The following is a 20,422-nucleotide window of genomic DNA, read 5'->3' on the forward strand; positions in this document are numbered from 1 at the left end:
GACGTTTTAATTTTGTCGCCTAAACGTCTTGGTGACGCAGACTATAAGATTTGTCCATAGACGCTTCTAAAAGGGTCAGACTATTCTATTCATTTACCCTATACTTACATTATAAGAAGAAACTTTATACTTACAGTAATACTACATTTATAGGAAAACCTGGGAAGACGCATAAGGGGACTGGATGCACCCTATTGATAATGTACAGATCTAGCTGCTCTTTCGATTTTCTTGTGTACAAACTGATACGCATACCTCGATCGATACATTTTTTATCTATCAGCGAAGTATGAAAACATCGTTGATATGACTTTAATAAAAGTCCTTTATTAAGCTACACGAAAACCAGTGTTTGGGGCCTAAATAGGGCATTTTTTCACTGTTTGAGGCCTCAAAACAAAGGGGGGGGGGGGCAAAAAGCCGTCGAAACACGCTTATATGAGGGAAAAGGTTACGGTGTCTGCCTCTCAATCCAGGGATCATGGGTTCGAGCCTTAATCGGGTCACAATATGACACCAGTACTGGTTGGTTCCAGGAAGCAGACTCAAAAGTGATTTAAGAACTTGTTTCACAATCAAGCTAAAATAAATAAGTTTAAACCAAACCAAGTAGTTAATTATTTTTTCCATTGCTTTTAAGTTTTGTTATTTGATATTTTTCTATAAATAATTGAGAACAATATGTATATATATATATATATATATATATATATATATATATATATATATATATATATATATATATATATATATATATATATATATATATATATATATATATATATATATATATATATATATATATATATATATATATATATATATATATATATATATCTTGGTCTTAAAACTGATTTCGATCCAGTTATCATTGCAAAGGTACTTTGTATAATTATGTATATCTAAAGTTTAGCCCGAAATAAAACGGTTTCTTTGCTAGTCAACAATTCTTTACTTTGTGTATTTGAACAATGTTATTTCAGCCGAATATGATCAATATAAGTTTCATGTAACAACAAAATGAAAACCGGTTCATTTGATTCTGATCCCAATCTTTTATTCGTGAACATGTGGGACCAGGGCTTGATGATAATGCCAGTCTCTGAAGAATAAGCAGGTTTGCGGTGAAGAAAATAGTAAATAGCGTAATTACATGTATTCTCCGTTTATGTTTTACTTATCCATATGCCAACCCCGTTTTTCATTAAAATTGTTCTGGGCAAACATAATTAATAAATTCAAGATACATGTACATGTAGTTGTGTCAAGAAAATATAAGAAATAAAGCTGCGTTCAACCAACATCTGAAGAAGAAAAAATCACACATGTTTTAAGAATTTTAACAAAGTTTCAAAGTTTATTGGCAAATCAGTACAAAAACCTTTGGCCATATATATACAAACATACATACAAATAAAGATCAAGACAATATCTTTACAATTTTGCAATTCATACAATACAAAATCACAAGTTAATGAGTTATGTGCGAACTGAACAAAAATTCTTGATTATGATAATAGTGGTATTATATCTATATTCTTTTGAAATACAAAGATTTTACTATGAAGCAGCTAAAATATTTAAACTTTCTTCTCTTAGTCTAAAACTGTCATACAAAAATTTTGACAATCTTCTCAATGCATTGGTGTTTTGGCTAGACATAACTGAGACAAATTTATTTATACTAGGCCAAGTTGATCTAATATTGTATTTTATGCGTAGTTCGTTGTACTTTGGACAACAAAGTAAAAAATGATATTCTGATTCACAAACATTTTGATTACACATCTTACATTTACGTTCCGACCTAGGTATATTATTAAATCTACCAACTTCTATTTCTAGACAATGAGCACTTAATCTAAATTTAGTCAACTGTTTTCTGTGTGTTTCTTTAACAATATCAACAATGTATTTTTCAAATTTGAACTCTGTTTTGAATAATTTATAATAATTCAATTTAGGTTGGTTACATATTAAGTCATTCCATTCCTGGACATATTGATCTTTAAGTCTTTGAGTTAAGCTATCTATTGAGAACAAGTTTACGTTCAAATTATTATACAAAAATCCATATCCAAGATTATCTAACATAGTTTTTATAGATTTACACCATACATATGAACGTGTAGTATTTATATCATTTCTTTCATACAAAGTAAATTGATCTATCATAACACTGTACATCAAAGAATTCGGCTTATTCAGTATATTAATGAAATATTTTAATGATCTTTGTTTACATTGTAATGCTAATGGAAATCTGCCTAATTCTCCCAAAACGGCTGCATTTGATGTAGAAGGACGGACCCCTAACACATATTTGCAAAATTTGTAATGTAGTTTATCAACTTCTGCAATTTTGTAAATTCCCCAAACTTCAGAGCCGTACATAATAATTGGAGTGACAAGTGCATCAAATAATTCTAGTTTCGTTTTTACATCTACATTAACACGGCTAAAAATTGATAATAAGTGACCGTATGCTTTCAATGCTTGATCATTTAGTGTCTTAACAATGTTTGTCATGTTACCAGTATAGTTAAATTTTATACCTAGATAACAAAAACTGTCAACAATTTCAATACATTCACCATTTATATTCCACCTAAAATTGCAATGTGTTCTTTGTTTTTCAAAAATGCATATTTTGGTTTTGTTCACATTTATCTTTAAACCCCATTTAATTGAGTATTGGTGGACAGCATTTAATTGCGACTGAAGACTAACTGGATTTGTAGTAAAAAGTACAATGTCATCAGCAAATAATAACATAAAAACGGACAACAGCTCTAAATCGTTATTTGTAAGGTTATCAATATCAATACAGTCTTTAATGTCATTTAAAAACAATATAAACAGAAGTGGGGATAAGGGCTCTCCTTGTTTAACACCAATCGTTACATCAAAAAAGTCTGAGAATGACAAGCCGTTGGCATTTTTAACACATGACTTAACATTTGCATATATAACTTGTATCATTTTTAACATTTTACAACTTATTCCTGATTCAATTAATTTAATCCATAGAGCTTCATGGTTGACAGTATCGAATGCTTTTTCATAATCAATAAAAGCACAATATAGTTTGTGTTTCTGTAAGAAAACATTTTGTATAATAGTGTGTAAAATGAAAATACAATCTGTGGTACTTCGTTTATCTCTAAAACCAAACTGTAGGGGATTAAATACATTTTCATTCTCACACCATTTATTTATTCTATTCCTAAGACATAAAGAAAATATTTTTGCAATTATATTAACTAAGGTAATGCCACGATAGTTAGCTGGATTGTTACGGTCCCCCTTTTTAAATATCGGTACAATTGCACCTTTGCACCATGATTCCGGATATATGCCTTTGTCATATATGTAATTGAATATTTTGACCAAATATGGTGAAATAAAGTCTTTTGAGTCAATGAAAAAATCGGCGACATTATTATACAAGTCACTACTTTTGTTCCTTTTCAAGGATGTAATTGTTCTTAATATTTCATCTAAAGTAAAGGGACAATCTAACTCTTCAATGTTTATTGGAACATCTGTATTATCTGTAAAGTCATTTGAGTTAAATGAACTATAATGAGCTGTATTTGATGATTGTTTAAAATAATCAACGAATTCCTGCATGCTTATATCATTGCTACTGGAATTAGATTTATTTTTATATTTGTTAACGTATTTCCAAAACTTTCTTGGGTTTGTTTTACTTAAGACAGATAGAGTTGTCTTCTCTTTATAGCTATATTTTCGTTTGGCATTACATTTTGTTTTACAATAATCACTTCTAGCATTTAAAAAATTTATTCTGTTTTCATTTGATGGATTTTCTTTTATTATTCTCTTTTCTTCAAATAAAATTGTTTCTTACCTTCTCTACAATTATTGTCAAACCAACAAGACCTTTTGTTTCTTTTTTTGTCTTTATAGTTATTATTATTATTCACAGGATTTACAATTTTTCCATGCACACTAAACGATATATCATATATAAGTGAAGATAAGTTATTTATACAAGTATCCAAATCCTCCCTTTCTAATATCAAATCATCAGTTATATTATCAAAACAAAGTTGATTACTATATAATTTCTCAGACAGTTCAAAATTTTTACTTTCGTCCCAGCTTATTTTATCGTAAGTGCAACATTCTTGATGTTCATCGGCCATATTACAAAGTAATTTAAACTCTTTTGGACAGTGTTCGGAAAATTCATTCAAATCGAGAACATTAAAAGTACTAATACAGGAAAAAACATTATAATTTGCAACAACATAATCAACAACGCTAGCACCGAATCTGTTTCTGTTTAAATTATAGCATGTACATAAGCCGGGTTCTAATCGTCCATTAACTATAAAGACGCCATTTTCTTTACATAGTGACAAAAGTTTGTTTCCGAAAGAGTTTGATTGATAATCTGCTGATAACCGTTGAGGCAAAACATTTGTTGTTATATCATCCAACGGAATATCAATATACCGTTCAAGATTAATGTTTTCTACAATATCTGATCTCTGACCTATTCTAGAATTTAAATCTCCCGCAATGAGTATATCACCTTCTTGGTTATATTTTTTAATATCAGTAGACAAACAGACATGTGTAAGCGAGAAATGTTGACACCCTGCTGTAATTGGATAATTTATTGTTTGCAAATTCATTTAGCACAACTAAGCTTTTGTGACTGAAAACTGAGAAAAGCTGTTGCAATAGGGTTTAGAGGTTAAGAGATGGTACATTTCCGTTGTGAATAAGGAGTAAACGCATTCAAAAGATTTCGCTGAACACAAAATATTTAAGGGTTCTAGCTTTGATGTTGTTCACCCGACTGTCTGTCCTTTTTCATCTTGTTTGGACAATAATTCTTTTAACTTAAAAGACGCAGTGTATGCTCTTTAGGAGTGATACAATGTATAGAAAATGTATCACTTCACTTGAAATCTTATTTTCCACCACTGTGCATTGTTGCAGGCGTTCATTATTGCAGGCGTTCTTTTGTCTTAACATCATTGTAATGTTAGGAGGCTGTAAAATTCGGCCTTAAATTCAATCAGAGATGTTTTATTTCTGTACAGCACGGTATTATTGTTGTGTATGTTGTATTTTAGTTCCATCAATGTAATGAAATATTGCTTTGTTAATAAAACTGAATTACCGAAGGTCAAATAATTAGATAAATATTTATCCGACTTATATGTAAATAAGTTTTTACATTTGTTAAAATAAAATGACCCATCATTTTCTTACCTTTGAATATTTTATATCTAATGTTAAGATTGGAAACATAAGACATTTATTTTAACAAATTAGAGAGTTGAGTTTTTTTTTTAATATACATTATACTTATTGAAGAGAATTCCAGTAAGTAAAATGTATATTAAAACAACCTCAAAAACTCTCTAAGTCTAATCACTTTATGTTAAGAATTTTCATTTGATATTAATATATCAAATTTGCGTTTTAAATGGATGAAATAAATACTAGCGCGTGATATTCTATAACCTAATGCAGTTTAAGTGAAATATTCTTCTCTTCGGAAAGTAACAATCCGATGACGATTTTTTTATCTTGCTGAAAGTAAGATATTGGTTTCCTGCAAATAGTAATACTGGGTAACAGGTGCAAGCCTATTATTTGTATAGTGTTATATAGCAAATACTAAAATTCCACTGTTTTGTCGTTAAAGCAGAATTTTTACGTAAGGCAGCTCATTCAAACAGATGCAAAACATGTAAAATGAAAAACAAATATAAAAACATACAAAGAACTTATTTATTTTTTCATTCACGTTATTAATAAAAGACACACAACTATTAAAGTAAACTATTTTTAAGAAAAACTAAGCCCGGCGAAACGCATTTTTAGAAAATGATTTTTAAAAAAGAAGTACAGCCGATAAATAACAGCCGATAAATAAATGAAGTTCACATTTAAATAAGATATCAATTTTGAGTGTAGAAGAATAATGCATGGTTTGAGTTCAAATAGCAGCAATGTCACCATAAAGACCGGAAGGCATCGGTGATTAATTAAAAAGCGTTTGTACGATAAACCGAGCATTATTATACTACAATGCAAGAAAAAATAATATCTATTTCCATTCTAACATGCTATTATGCAGAAGTAATGACGTCATTTGGTTCATCGACGTAGAACATTGATTTTTATACCATGTATATGTTGTGTAATAATGCACATACTGCTGTGGGAATTATGTGAAGCGTGGACAAGATCATATTATACATACTATAAGATATTGAAAACAAAATGATATAAACAAGCATTACATGTATATGTACACAATCATATATTCTGATTTTAAAACAATTATAAACAAACCACAATACAGTAAAAACTCTAAAGGCACAGTTTGATTTTTGTCTTTTGATCTATTGACATATTTGAAACGAATTGAAACTGGAAGTAATAAAATGTCTGTCTAGTCAATCACTTCATTCATTCCAATATTTTGTTATGAGCAATAAATAAAGGATATTCAAGTCTTTTCTATAAATACAGGATTTATTTTCATCGAGTTGTATAAAAATAAATATTTCATGAGTGATGGTATCCACCAGTGAAATATGATAATTGTATTTATAGAAAGAACTTGAATTGTGTGTTTATTATATACATTTTCTCTTTTTTGACATTACAATTTTATAGACTTCCCCTTAAATTTTGTGTATTGGCTGAATTTAGAAGAAAGTAGTGAAGACACCAGTGAAAATACGAAAAATACGTTTGATTTCAGTGAAATATAAGTTTTTACAGTGAAAATACGGAAAAAGAAAAATACGCTTTTTATTCCACAAATATTTCTCAATATTTCATTTGTAACTATCAGACTGTTATATTTGGTTATTGTATTTGTGGTTTTAGAACTTGTACAACTTTGCCATATCACAGGTAACCAAATCACTGATATAATAAAATTAAAACTAATTGTTAAAAATAAGTGTACAAATAACACTTTCAGAAAAATGCAATAAAATTCAAGATTCAAGATTCATGTTAAATAAAAAAACGGTGTTTACAAATGTATTATAATAAATTGCGTAGCATATACATTACAACAAATAAGCAAATATAAATACAGTTAAACCATGGAAAATATCGAATTACATACATTGTATATCTGGTGCTAGAATATGTGTTAAAATATTTCAGTTGTAATATTATAATGTTACATTAAACAGTCTTGTTTCCTGCATACGAAAACACTTTTTAACTTTTAACTTTTTTAGCTTTTTAGCTTTTAAATAAAAATATTTTCTTTGTTTATTACCCGTATTTGTAAGTTAGAAAGAAACAGCTTATAAAAAAACGAAACCATCAGATCAACGTTACATAGATATACAATAAAAAAGTAACAATCAAATTGTAATATATACAGTCACTCTATATAAAATATATTACACACGAAAATTGTCTTCAAGCAATGTTAGCAATGATAAAGTCTCAACATTATGCGTTGAAAGCATGTCTTTGTCGTCTGCTATTTTTCACGTCTGCTTCACGCCACTCTTGCTTCTTACCACTATCTACACTATTTCGTCAGATTTGCCAATAGCTCTACACAACAAGAAGGCAAAAACGATCGCAATCAGCTGAAATACACACAGAAATAAAACATTATGTACAGATACATAACATTTTATTACTTGACATAAATAAAATCATATGGAAAAATAACAATTATTGACTAATCCAACTATACACAAATAAACTTCTACAACAGACTAAAGACCAAAACATTGTTTTTTTTCTTTTCAAGTATAATAATATCTGTCATATTTTGCGGTTCGGATGGAATATCCGTCCCGAGGTGACCCGCCCATTGGGCGGTAACGAGGCTTGCCGAGTTACCGCCCATGGGCGGGTGACCGAGGGACGGATATTCCGATCCGAACCGCAAACATATGTCAGATATTTTTTCTTGCATATTCTACCATATTCCATTATATTTTAAATTCTTTATCTTTATTTTCAATGAAAATTTATATCATTACAACCGTAACTACTTTCATTCAACAGCGTATGAATTACAAAATCATTCATAACGGTAAAATGACGTCATCTTTATCGTGCCATTGTACAGCACGCGACTCATCTGGAACCCCCCATGCCAGATGAAATTTCCGGCATGGCTTAAACTAACGGAAACGCCAGTCTGATATGCAAGAAAATCAATTCTTTACAAAGATTATTATTATTATTTACTAATATACATATGTATTTTAGACTGATTGTAATGAAAGCTTGAAGCTTGTTTAAACCACTCCCTTAAGTCCATTTTCTTAAACTCAGCAGTACTGGTGTCGAATGTGGTAACATGGTCCAGAAGGGTTCGAACCCACGATACCCGAGAGGCAGACACCTTAACCATAACCATTAAGTCACTACGTACTTAGTACGTGAATTTATAAGTCAAGTAATGCCTACACACAGTAAGACAGCTTTAGAGCCCCACTGGCGTAACGACCGTGTTTCCTTGCAAAAAGATATTAATTTTGTAATACCTGTACATATTGAGAACTACAAATCATAATATTACCTCAACAATCAGCAAAATGATTCCAATAGCTATCGCCGCCGTTTCATACTTCTTTAAGTAATCTTTGAATGCTTCATAACATCCCTAAACATTGCAGAAAGAAACGTGTGTTAGTGTATTTTCATAAATAATGATGCATTTTGAAGAACTACTTCAAGATCAAACAGATTGTTTTATATAGTTCTTGACTTTGTATATATTTCATATGCAAAGAGGTGCAACGATCTTCAATTTTATATTCAAATTATATGTTACAAGTTGGAGTAAAACTGATTCAGTTTGTCGGAGGTTGTGTGGGGGTGGTAGGGGACAGAATAGGTCATATTGGCGACATTCCAGCTTTACTGGTAGAGGAAGACTTCAGGTTTCCATTCGTGCATTATTTCAGGCACCAACAGGCTCCTGAGTAGAACCATCGACGTTTCGTAAGCTAGCTGGATAGCTTCCTCACATGGAAGAATTCCTGGCGGGATTTCAACCCACAGCAGTGACAGTAAAAGGTTTTGAAATCAACGACCTGAATCACTCGGCCACGGACGTCCAGGTCACGTTTGTAAAATACCAAATGAGCGTCTATATGATCGGGTGCTGCTGGGAAAATTGTCGTCTGCTAAAGTTTTGTGGTCTTTACCAGTTTTTTTAATCAATATGAAATATCATACTAGCTGTTGGCAAAGGTTTTCATGATTGCACTCTGCATGATTGAAAAGTATAACACCTGAAAAAGTTTGAATACATGGACCCAAATGCATACGCGACTAACTGAAGTAGTTGTGTCTTGTTTGTTTTACCTCGCACCGGAATAGACATATGGGAGCAAGACTAACTGAACACCTATAATGACACTTTTATACATACGAACCTTCTCTTGGACACCGGTAAAAGACTGTGTACATGCCGTCTCTGTGCCGGTTTTATAGTTGTCCTCAGTTGCAGATTTACAGCAGCTGTACGGTATTCTATCAGATCTGCTGTGTCCACCACTCTGTATTGCTGAACTCGTTTTGGTTGTTTGAGTTTACAGCATCAACTCCACAACAATCAAACTGTATTTATTTTCAAAATAATTTTAATGAATATATCAATAATGTGACAAGGTGAACTTATAATATAGGATTAGATGTTATAGTAGCAGACAATAAATTATTCTAAAACAAAATGTTATTATTTGTCATATAAATGTTATAACTAAATCACTGACAACCTCATCAAACTTATTTTTTCAAGCAATATTGTATAGGGATGTCCAAATGATACATTTAGATATTGTTTGTTTCTACATGTTAAAAACTTATGGGAAATGTGTCCATTGTAGACCAATCCACTTTAAATGATTGGTGTTATATATATTACCCCTATGAAGAGGAGATCCCAGCCTATTGATACTTCATCTGTGGATGCGGTACCTTTATATTTCTTCATTGCTTCATCCAGTTTTCCTTTAACTTCGTCCTCAACCTGATCAATAATACCATTACGAGTACATATTACATACCCAATAATACCATTACATATATAATACTCACTGTATTTAGCATATATGTCTACAGTAGTTACTGTACATGCGTTTTAAACTTTCATATTCCATGAAAATAGGTATAAAATATGCAAGTATATTTAAACCAATTATAAAGTCAATTTTATCCTGTAAAGATAAAATCATTTCCGATTACAGATTTGAATAACTTTTTCCTTGTGTATGAAAATATGACAATAAATTAGTAATTAGAAATATCATATTGTAAAAAGGTTTTTTTGTTTATACAAATAGTGTATATCTCTGTCTGATTCAATGATATACATTCTAGACAGATCTACATGATTGTCGAGATGAATGTTTTTGGTGGATTTTGTACTTTGGCTGAAGATTTAGAAATGTATCTTAAAATGGATTTTACACAAATTTTTCATTCGTTCTTCATTACCTACGAACTGATTTCACAAAAGCATGTAACTAAATGAAAATAAACTACATATTTACCTTGTTTTTCATAGTGAACCACAGTGCGACAGCCGTTATTTGAACGACGAAAATCAGCATCACAATAATTGCATACTGAAAAAAAAAAAATGAAGAGTTCTTTTTGTATGGATTTTGTACAATGTGTTTGAATATTTACACAATTTTTTATAGTTTTTAATAGCCTTTCTTTACCTTTGTCTCATTTGACAGCTCATATTATTCTGGCAGTTAACTCGATTAGCAACATGCGTGTAAAGCAAGTTAGTTGGTACTACAGTTGATTAACTCCTCACGGTAAACCTGTTGTTTAATTAACACTGATGTAAATAATCATGAGGCTTATTATAATTTCACAATATTAGAAATCTTCGACCAATCTGGAACTATTTTTTCTTCCCCGAGGTTTGAAAATTAATTAATCATTTGACAATCTTTACGCAGTGATCTCCCCTTAATTTTTCGGCGTTAGTGTACTTATAAAGGGAAGTAACCGCTTCTAGGAGTTTGTGACGGACTCCTTTCAGATTTTGCAAATAAGCATACCAGGGTCTGAAATTTCGCTACCATTATTTGTTTGGTCTGACGACCCAAACAAACAAGAAGAAAACGCTAAAAGGCGGTTTATTGTACATAATTTTTAATAAAACCAGCCGGTAGTTTTTAAGAATTAAACTGAGCTGTGGTAAATTTACTATTTCTTTGTTAAATAACAACAAAGTCCATTTTCACTCACCACCACAAGTAGACATCTATTTTTGCAGCAAGCGCCGCAGGCACCGAGAGCAGCTATAACGAGGATGAACGCACCAATACAGATGATCAGTATCGACAAACTGCTTGCAACATTGCCAAGTTTCAAGTTGTCGTTGAAAGAGACTTCGTTCAAAGTTTTTGTTACTTGTGATTTATCTAAGACATCACTGTCAGTTTTCATAATAATACCAACAATCAAAAGTCCGAGTCCAAGTAACTGAAACACAATAAAATATGTAACATAAAAATATCAAAATGTTTTAATCACATTCATTGTGATATTTGAGATACAGAACTGTTCTGTTCTGTTAACATAGATGTTAGCACGACTTAAAGCGTTAGCTTAAGTCCAACATGTCTGAAAACATTAGTTAAAAAGCAGCACGCTTAAAGGCTAAGCTAAATGTTAGCAGACATTAAAGTCTTAGCAAAAGGCTGGCAAGTCTTAAAGCCTTAGCTAAAGGAAAGCATGCATTAAAGCCTTAGCTAAATGTAAGAATGGCTTTATTAAAGTCTCAGGTAAAGGTTAGAGTGCATAAAGGTGAGTATGTTTTAAAGCATAAGCTAAATGAGTGCACGACTTTAATCCATGGCTTAAGGTTAGCGTGCCTGAAAGCATTGATTAAAGGGTAGCGCGCCTTAATGCCTTAGCTAAAGATTAGCATGGTAAATGTTACCACACTTTAAAGCTTTAGTTAAAGGTTTGCATGCATTAAAGCCTTAGCCATTACAGCCTTAAATAAATGTGGACACACGTTAATACTTTAGCTAAAATAACTTATAGTCTGTGAAAATTACAGTTTTAATTTATATATAACAGCTAAAATTGATGTACATTATAATACGTTTAGAGTGGCAATTATTTTATAATTATTCTCTTTCCGATAAAGATAAAATAGTAAAACTATTATCATTCTGTTAAATGAGGAGCTCTATATAATTTCTCTTGTCTGTTTATACTTTTATGGTCGTTTAAAACACTATAAGTCTAAGAAAAAAATTCGTTTAATAAAATCTTAAGGACAGTAATAAAACTGTCGTATAGTATTATACACCATTATTTATTACAATGACATTCGATATCAGATCACATATATCAATGGAAATCTACTCTCCGTATATGAAAGTTTTATTTATTGAACTCACGTGTTATTTACGTTCATGACGCAAAATGACAAAATTATAATTTATTGAAGAATTATTATTTGAACATGATCGGCATTTTGCTCATACTCGACAATTTTAGTAAGTACATGTATTGTTTACTAGCTCATAACATTGCCATACAAATATTGTTTCAATAGATATGTAAATGAGCTTATCAATAGGCATGGTAGCTCTGCAGTGTGCATGTAAATGTATACGATTTAAGTCTAGAAATTTCCCTAAACTAAGATATCAAATAAGTTATTGATGTAAATGTATATACCAGTATGTTTAAGATAAGTAATATGAATAACAGTCATGTATTTTATTGGTCTTGCGATAAATCTAAGCCCGAAATAAAAGCTTGTCCTTTGTATAGAAAAATATTACATTTTGTACCAATATTTTAACTCAATTTATGTTGAAATGTTCGGTTATAAAAAATTGATGACAATTTTATGTCATATCACTTGATTAACTCCCTAGCAAGATCATTTTATTACTTTGTAGGCGTTGGCCTTTAGAAAAATATTTAGATTTTAGCGGAAATTACCGACGAAGTATCCTCATTCTAGTAAGCTAAAGTAAATACAATGAATATGATATTAATCGCGTGATATTGCTTGTACTGAGGAGAACAACAATACTTTTATCAATTATTAACCAGGTAAAGTTCCTTGCCTTTTTCCTGTAATTTATTGATCTTGTTACAGTTATTATATTATCTCTTCAATGGACCGGGAAGTTTTAAGGTTGTGATTTGTAGCTAAAAATAGGATACAGTTTGAGTGTCTATTAACTATATATTTCGTCATTTGTCACCTGACAACAAACATACCCCACCTTATCCTTTTAATTAAATTTGCGAATTCCTGTCGCGATAGCTTTAAAAAAATAATATCTCATACGACATGACTAATCTTACACAGAAATTTTTACCATGATTTCATATTTCACAATGAATCAGAACATTTGTCCTTTCAAAAATGACTTGTGTTTGTCTCATTATACAAGTGCATTAGTCTGAGAACAATAGAGATAATTATTGTAGTGATGTACTTTATTCTGTTTATTTACATTTAAAAAAAAATCTCACTGATTGCAAACTGTGATAATAAGTATTCTATCACTATTGCCTTTTTTTGCCGTAAGCAGAATGCGCATGCGCGAAATACTACTTCCGTTTCTATGGAAATATCGTATTGTAAAAAGGTCTATAAAACATTTTAAAGTTGGAGATTATTTGTAACTTAGCAATTATTGGTTTCGTTGCCCTTATGTTTGTCTTTATTTTCATAGCAACACCCACATTGTAACAAAGTAACTTAATATATAACTGATATAAACAAACGTTAATATTTTTTAATTGAATAACTTAAAATTATCTTTTTACACTTATCATATCAGAATAGGTTGCCGCTGGCATAAGAAAAATCCTTAAGGTTTTCCTGGCAGTGAATTATCTTACAATGTTTGTGTACAAACTCTCGACATCTGTTACAACAACGGTTATTCTGATTTATTCATTGCATTTTAATCGCTACATCGCGATTGGTTATTCTCAGTTATTCATGCCATTATATTCTAAATGAAACAGGTTTCCATTATTGTTTGAATGTTTAAACAGATGGTTATTATATTTACTCATTAGAGTATTGTCGTTATGGTTTTACAGTATAGTGATCGATATTTGTTGAGATGCCAGTCATTAGAGAATTCTCTCAAAAATGACAATATTAAATTATATATAGAGTGAGTAAATTAGTTGTTGTTTGATTTGTTCTAGTTATATATAATGTTGTGAATATATTATATATGACAGTTAGCATGGCCGGATAGGCGCGGTTTATATTAAGACTACTGCTACTGATATACATGTATTGGATATATGACCATATCATTCTTTATACATACAAATACACCATATGCATTTAAATGTTAAAGGGACTCGATCCGCTTTTTTTGACATGACATGACTGGAAATATTTCTCCGAGAGTTCAGTAATATTTGATGTAGGTCTAGAACAATAACTTGTGTGATCATTCACTGATCTCGTTTTTTTTCCAGAATCGTCATTTTAATGTGCAAAATTACAGAAAACGAAAAGTGTTGTTGCAACGCTTTTCACTCAAATTGGACTAAGAATAGCACAAAAAATAGATCTTTAAATAATTAATATAATTCTAAGTATATTTCTTTATTTTTATTTGCTGCTTATTTTTATTTCAAGTGGTTCACTTGATTTATGTAAAATTTTCATTTTTTAGGCTTTTTGCTCCAGTGGAGTTCCTTTAATATGAAGAAATCCTAGAATCTGAAATGTGTCAAAATGTATTCTATTGTTTTGTGTTGTAAATTAACAAGGTTTCCTCTTTTTCTTTCTAGATATATATACATGTATAATAGCTTTTATGTATTCATAGGTATACGTATAATACATGTATGTCATATACTGTAAGTAAACCCCGCGGACTTCGATCTTTTCTTATTGTATCTTATTGTATAAATGATGTACATGATTATTTTATAATATGCTTATACAGTATATATAGATAGATATACTACGCCATGCAGCTAACACGTTTTACATTTATATAAATGTACGTTAATGTAAATGTATTCAATTATAAACAATGTGTATCTGACAGACCGTTGTATGAATACAATATTCATTGTTTCAATAGATCTGTCTTTATTAAATGAAAGACAGCATATTGCACTTTCACACACAAACTAAAACTTGTAAATACAGGTGTATTGCAGTCCTTTTCAGATTAATCAACATAATTTTGATCATTTCCTGACAACAACAAGAACAACAGCAGCAGCAGCAACAGCAACAACAACCACCACCAACACAACAACAACAACAACAATAATAATAATAATAATAATAATAATAATAATAATAATAATAATAATAATAATAATAATAATAATAATAATAATAATAATATTAATAACAACAACAACAATACCAGTGCATGCTTTTTTTCAAAATATTCGACAAGCAGCTGTTATAGACTTCAAACTATTTTGAATATACATTACATGTAACAAACATGCAGTTCTAACTTATCTGACCAGAAAGAGAATAGTGACCTGTATACTTTAAACATCATACACATTGTGTATATATGTATTTATGTACTGTATATCGTCCTCATGGGCTTATGAGCCTAATTTATACCTTTTCCAAGCGTCACCACGGGTCAGATTACCAGACCCATTCCCAATGGAAAATATGCTTATTTTTCCCAATACTTAAAAATAAATACCAATCGAATTGAAATCAAAACTGACAAATTTGCTGGAGTTCATTCCAGTATGGTATCATACAGATGTTTCCAAACATCTCATCAAATTTTAATGTGCTTTGCATGATATTTGCATTGGTTTGTATAAACTATTTTGCACAATTTAAAATAATTAAAGGGGTTTCAAAAGTTACCAAATATCTTTCCAAGTTAAGCAATTTTGCGACACAAAAATTCAAACTGGGCAAGATGTAATTTCTAAAAATAGCTAGAAAAAGGTCTGTAATTCAAAGATTTAATTTAAAGATGTTCGTGATTGTAAAAAAAAATTCAACAATTATGATTATAAATTTTATATCACTATTTCTCTATAGCACTATCTATGGCATTATTTATAGCATTTGCATGATATTTTAATCTGAATGTCATTATATGGCAGTGATTAGTAAATTCCCTTAGTTCTATTATTGACAACGTGACCAGTGCAGACCAAGATCAGCCCGCACACCTGATCCTGACGGCACGTCAGGTCATGGTCTGAGTCTGCACTGTTTGCTAACCACTCAGTTCATATTTTGAAAATTTTCCTAAAACGATGAATGGTTTTGATCAGATGAAAAACCCATTTCAGATATTGAGCTCACGACAGTTGTTAACACAATATTGTTGTCACGTATTCAGTTACATATTTACATACTCATAATACTGTTTATATATATGGCAGCAACTATCTCACCACCTGTAGATATTGATATAAGATTTTTATGTCCACTGATGAGACGTAAAGAGATTACCATTACGAACACATAACCATGACAACGGAGTTGAACGGAATATACAAAACAGAATACTTACCAGGAACAAAATATTCACTGTCACCAAGAAAAATATGCCACATTTTCCGCCTAGACCAAGTCCCATTTTGCTTGATTATTTTTCCTAGTCTTTAACTCGAATGATGAAGATTCTTAATTAATGCTGAACACGTAGTCTTTATCTTTTCAATTTAGACCCTGAAATATATGAACATAAATTGTACATATCTTGTTACGTGCAATGAGTTGCGTAATACATTTAATTGATCAATACTTCAATACTTCTTTATTGCACATTACAAGTACAAAAAATATACGTATTCAAAGGAAATTCTATATAACACAAGACGCAGTGGTCTTTAAAATTTATACCCTTACATTTCTATTTATATATATTACTTTAGAATTATATAAAGTATATGTTTTTGTCGTACGATCATAGATTTTATTGGGTTGTTACTAGCTGTATTAGGTATTTTAATCACGTGCAACTGGATTTATCAAGTTAAATTTGTAAGCATTAATTACAAATATACATTTTTATGACAAAATATAACTGCATCAACATGTAAAATAAACATGAACTATACTAAATATGTTAAATTCTCTCATTTAACACTGAAACTAACGTTGAAATCTTGAACTGTTACAATGTAAACATATATAAAAAAACAAACAATGAGTGTTTAATTACATTGTTTTAAAAAAATCTTAAAGTGGATTAAGTTGAACTAAAACTAGGCCAAGATCAACATTTCAATGTCTAAAGATTAAAGTGACATTAGGCTGATTTTTTCATTGACAAGTTAAACTGAATTGACAATGAATGTCAAAAGATCGGTTGTTATAATGATGATTGAACAACAGTAAATATTGGAGAATGTTTATGATAAAACATAAATCTGCTTAAAATAAAAAAAAGACTACCCGACTCTTTTTATAAATTGAATGTAAAGGGTAAATTCTGATAGATATTTTTAGAAATTTCTTTGGGCCATCGGAAGTTTTTTTTCGCACATGTGAAGTAAATAACAAACTTGAAAGGCATTATAGCAAAATGTTAACTTATTTGGAATTTCACCTGTTCACTCACATTCACTATTTACCATTGAATAGGCATAATGTCTCTAGCTTGTTGCGTATATAGAAGTGAAGTACCTCACGTTGTTGCCCAGATATTATGTTTGGAATGGATTGAGCTATACAAAGTTTGAATAATGTTATATCTTTGATATCCATATGTCAACATAACTGATTACTGTCGTTATAAAATAAACAAATTTGATCAGAACAGAACAGAACCGAGCTTTACTGAGTGTAAGAACAAGAACACACACTATCAACAAAAAACAAATGCAGAAAACGAATCTTTTTCTTTATACTTAAAAAATCTTCATATTTAACATTAGTAAATAAACTTAATTCAGTCATCCATGTATGGATACATCATTCAGATCTAATATAAACTTAGATACTGTTTTTTGTAAGTCCGCATTACCTTTATGCAACAGAACAGAACACCTTTACGTCCGAGAATATTGATCATCGGATTTCGATTTTGCTACCTGTACATTTACAGGCGATTTTAACCTCCATATAAATTAGTATCCGATAGTTGACCAATTCATGTTATCTACCATAGAAATCAAAATATGTTAAGTGAAACTCCCGCTTAACACTTGTTTATAGCGGTAACCTGTATTGAATATCAGCAGAATTGACTTTCAATTAACATTTCTATACGTTAAGCATATAGCTTACCATTCAAACAGTTGGTTTGATGTATTTAATGATTGAAGAATAAATACTAATTAGTTTTTAACATGAAAAAATAAAGCTTTCAGAAAGCATATAAAATATTTTACAGTGTTTCCAGCATCATAGGGATTAACTTATTACAGAACACAAAGAGAAAACATTTTACAGAAAACATAAAACAATCTATTGTATCACTTTAAACATTAAAGTGGATATATATAGGTCTACATTTGGCACATTTTCAATGAATTTTTCAAATATTGATAAAAAAAATATAGAAATGTATCATTTTGGTATTTTTATTCAAGTAATATGAAAAAAAATGTTTATAAAGTTTTTAGTCATTGAGTATGAATATTTTATATCATAGAGATATTTTGTTTTGGACATTATCTTTATCCGCTATATAAGTACATGTATATGTAATATTGTGGTCATGTATCTTACACTTACCAATAACTTCTATACATAATTCTTTAGTGATTTGTTGTTATGCCTGTTGTTATGCCTGTTGTTATGCCTGACGTACTTACAACAGTTCTTATATAATCTGTTTAGCGCAGTTTGTAATTTTCGGTTTATAGCGATGGTTACCTAACTTTTAATATTCTGATTATAGACATTGTAATTGTACTTTTTGATTCTAGTCAAAATGTAATAGGCATTGAATACGTTTCTTATTGATACAATGTCTCTTGAAATTCTTAAATAGAATGGTCGTATGCAGATTTTATGTGAATAATTGTACATTTGTATAAACATGTATGTATACGAATGAGACAAAAATAAAGTATGAATATATATACACTAATTTGTTGCATTACAGACCTCTCATTTAGTTTTGATATTGATTTTTCTTCTTAAATATGTTCATCTTCACTTAACTGAGGCTTAATGATAAATATCTGAATGTTCATTACAATTATTAATCTTTTTATATTTTTGATTTATTGATTTCTTTATATTGATTGCACTGAAAAGTACATGTTACTTGAATATAATTATGTATATGATGATGTACTATGTACAAATCAGAAATAAAAGATCTGTTCTGTTCTGTTCTAATTTCTCTTAAGAGTGTAAACATTAAACATTTTACAAGACTTACAACGTACATGTACATAACAAAGAGAACACGGTTTACGGAAAACATTTATTTATTCTATCTATGTAATGTAGTCGTAACCTAGATATAACACGGAAATAGACGCTGTTTTTTCCCCCCGCTTAATCTCTTTTATGTCATAATGTACGAATCAAAACAAACTGGAATGTGTTTTTTTTCCTTATCTTGTATCAATGACCTATGCAAAGAGAAAAATAAAAAAAGAGAGAAAATGACAAAATCCCCCAAAAATACGTCCATTTTCAGTCGATAAAAAGCGGTATAAAGCGAATAATTATGTTTGTAAACATTAACACAATGTCCCTTTAAACCACGAATTAAATCAATAAAATGATTGTTTTTTGTTTTATTTCATATTTACCTTTTCGTCGTAATTCAAATTAGTTCCAGTTATTTTCAGATATAAAAACACAAGTTATCATAAATACTAAAGAAATAGAAATATTTTATCCTCCCTTTTGCGGTATTTGTAAATAATAAATGGTGTTTACATACCTGTATCAGGTAAACATCCCTTAAACTACAGTATTTCAAAATGGCGCTTCGCAATCATCGATTTCCGTGATTTCTATAAATAGAAGAAGCGCGTGACGTGGTGCGTAATGAGATATTGGGTATCAAATTCTGTCAACAGTTTTAACGGCTACTTTTGAAGTATTTAATAGTCAATAGAATGAAAATCAATATTTGATTTATAAACAACGTTATTATAAACGAATACATATAGAGAAGGCAAATCTCAATTTTATTAATGCACGACTGCGCGCAGTAATCATAGACTTACCTTGTAACATTTCACACGATTGCGTGTAGAGGGAAAAAACATCTTTCGGAAGCATAACTTAAACTATTTAGTTTTTTTTCTCACTCTCATTTTAATAATTTCACATTGTTTTTGATCTATAAAATATAATACGGCCGAATTTTATATTTCTTTATTTACCATAAGAATCAGGATCGATTTGAACAAATGTTTTGATCTTATAACGTGTATAAAACTAACATTGATTATGTTAGGCGATATATATTCAAAATGTTAA

At 30.1% G+C, this 20,422-nt stretch overlaps 1 pseudogene; it reads right to left on the reverse strand.

Moving 5' to 3' along the window:
• Positions 1-5,764: 5,764 nt before the first annotated feature.
• On the reverse strand, positions 5,765-19,881 carry LOC132758821 (CD63 antigen-like; annotated as a pseudogene).
• Between the last annotated feature and the right edge of the window lie 541 nt (positions 19,882-20,422).

The sequence above is a fragment of the Ruditapes philippinarum genome, unplaced genomic scaffold (genome assembly GCF_026571515.1).
Source record: "Ruditapes philippinarum isolate M1 unplaced genomic scaffold, ASM2657151v2 ctg300_1_1_1_1, whole genome shotgun sequence".
NCBI classification, from domain to species: Eukaryota; Metazoa; Mollusca; class Bivalvia; order Venerida; family Veneridae; genus Ruditapes; species Ruditapes philippinarum.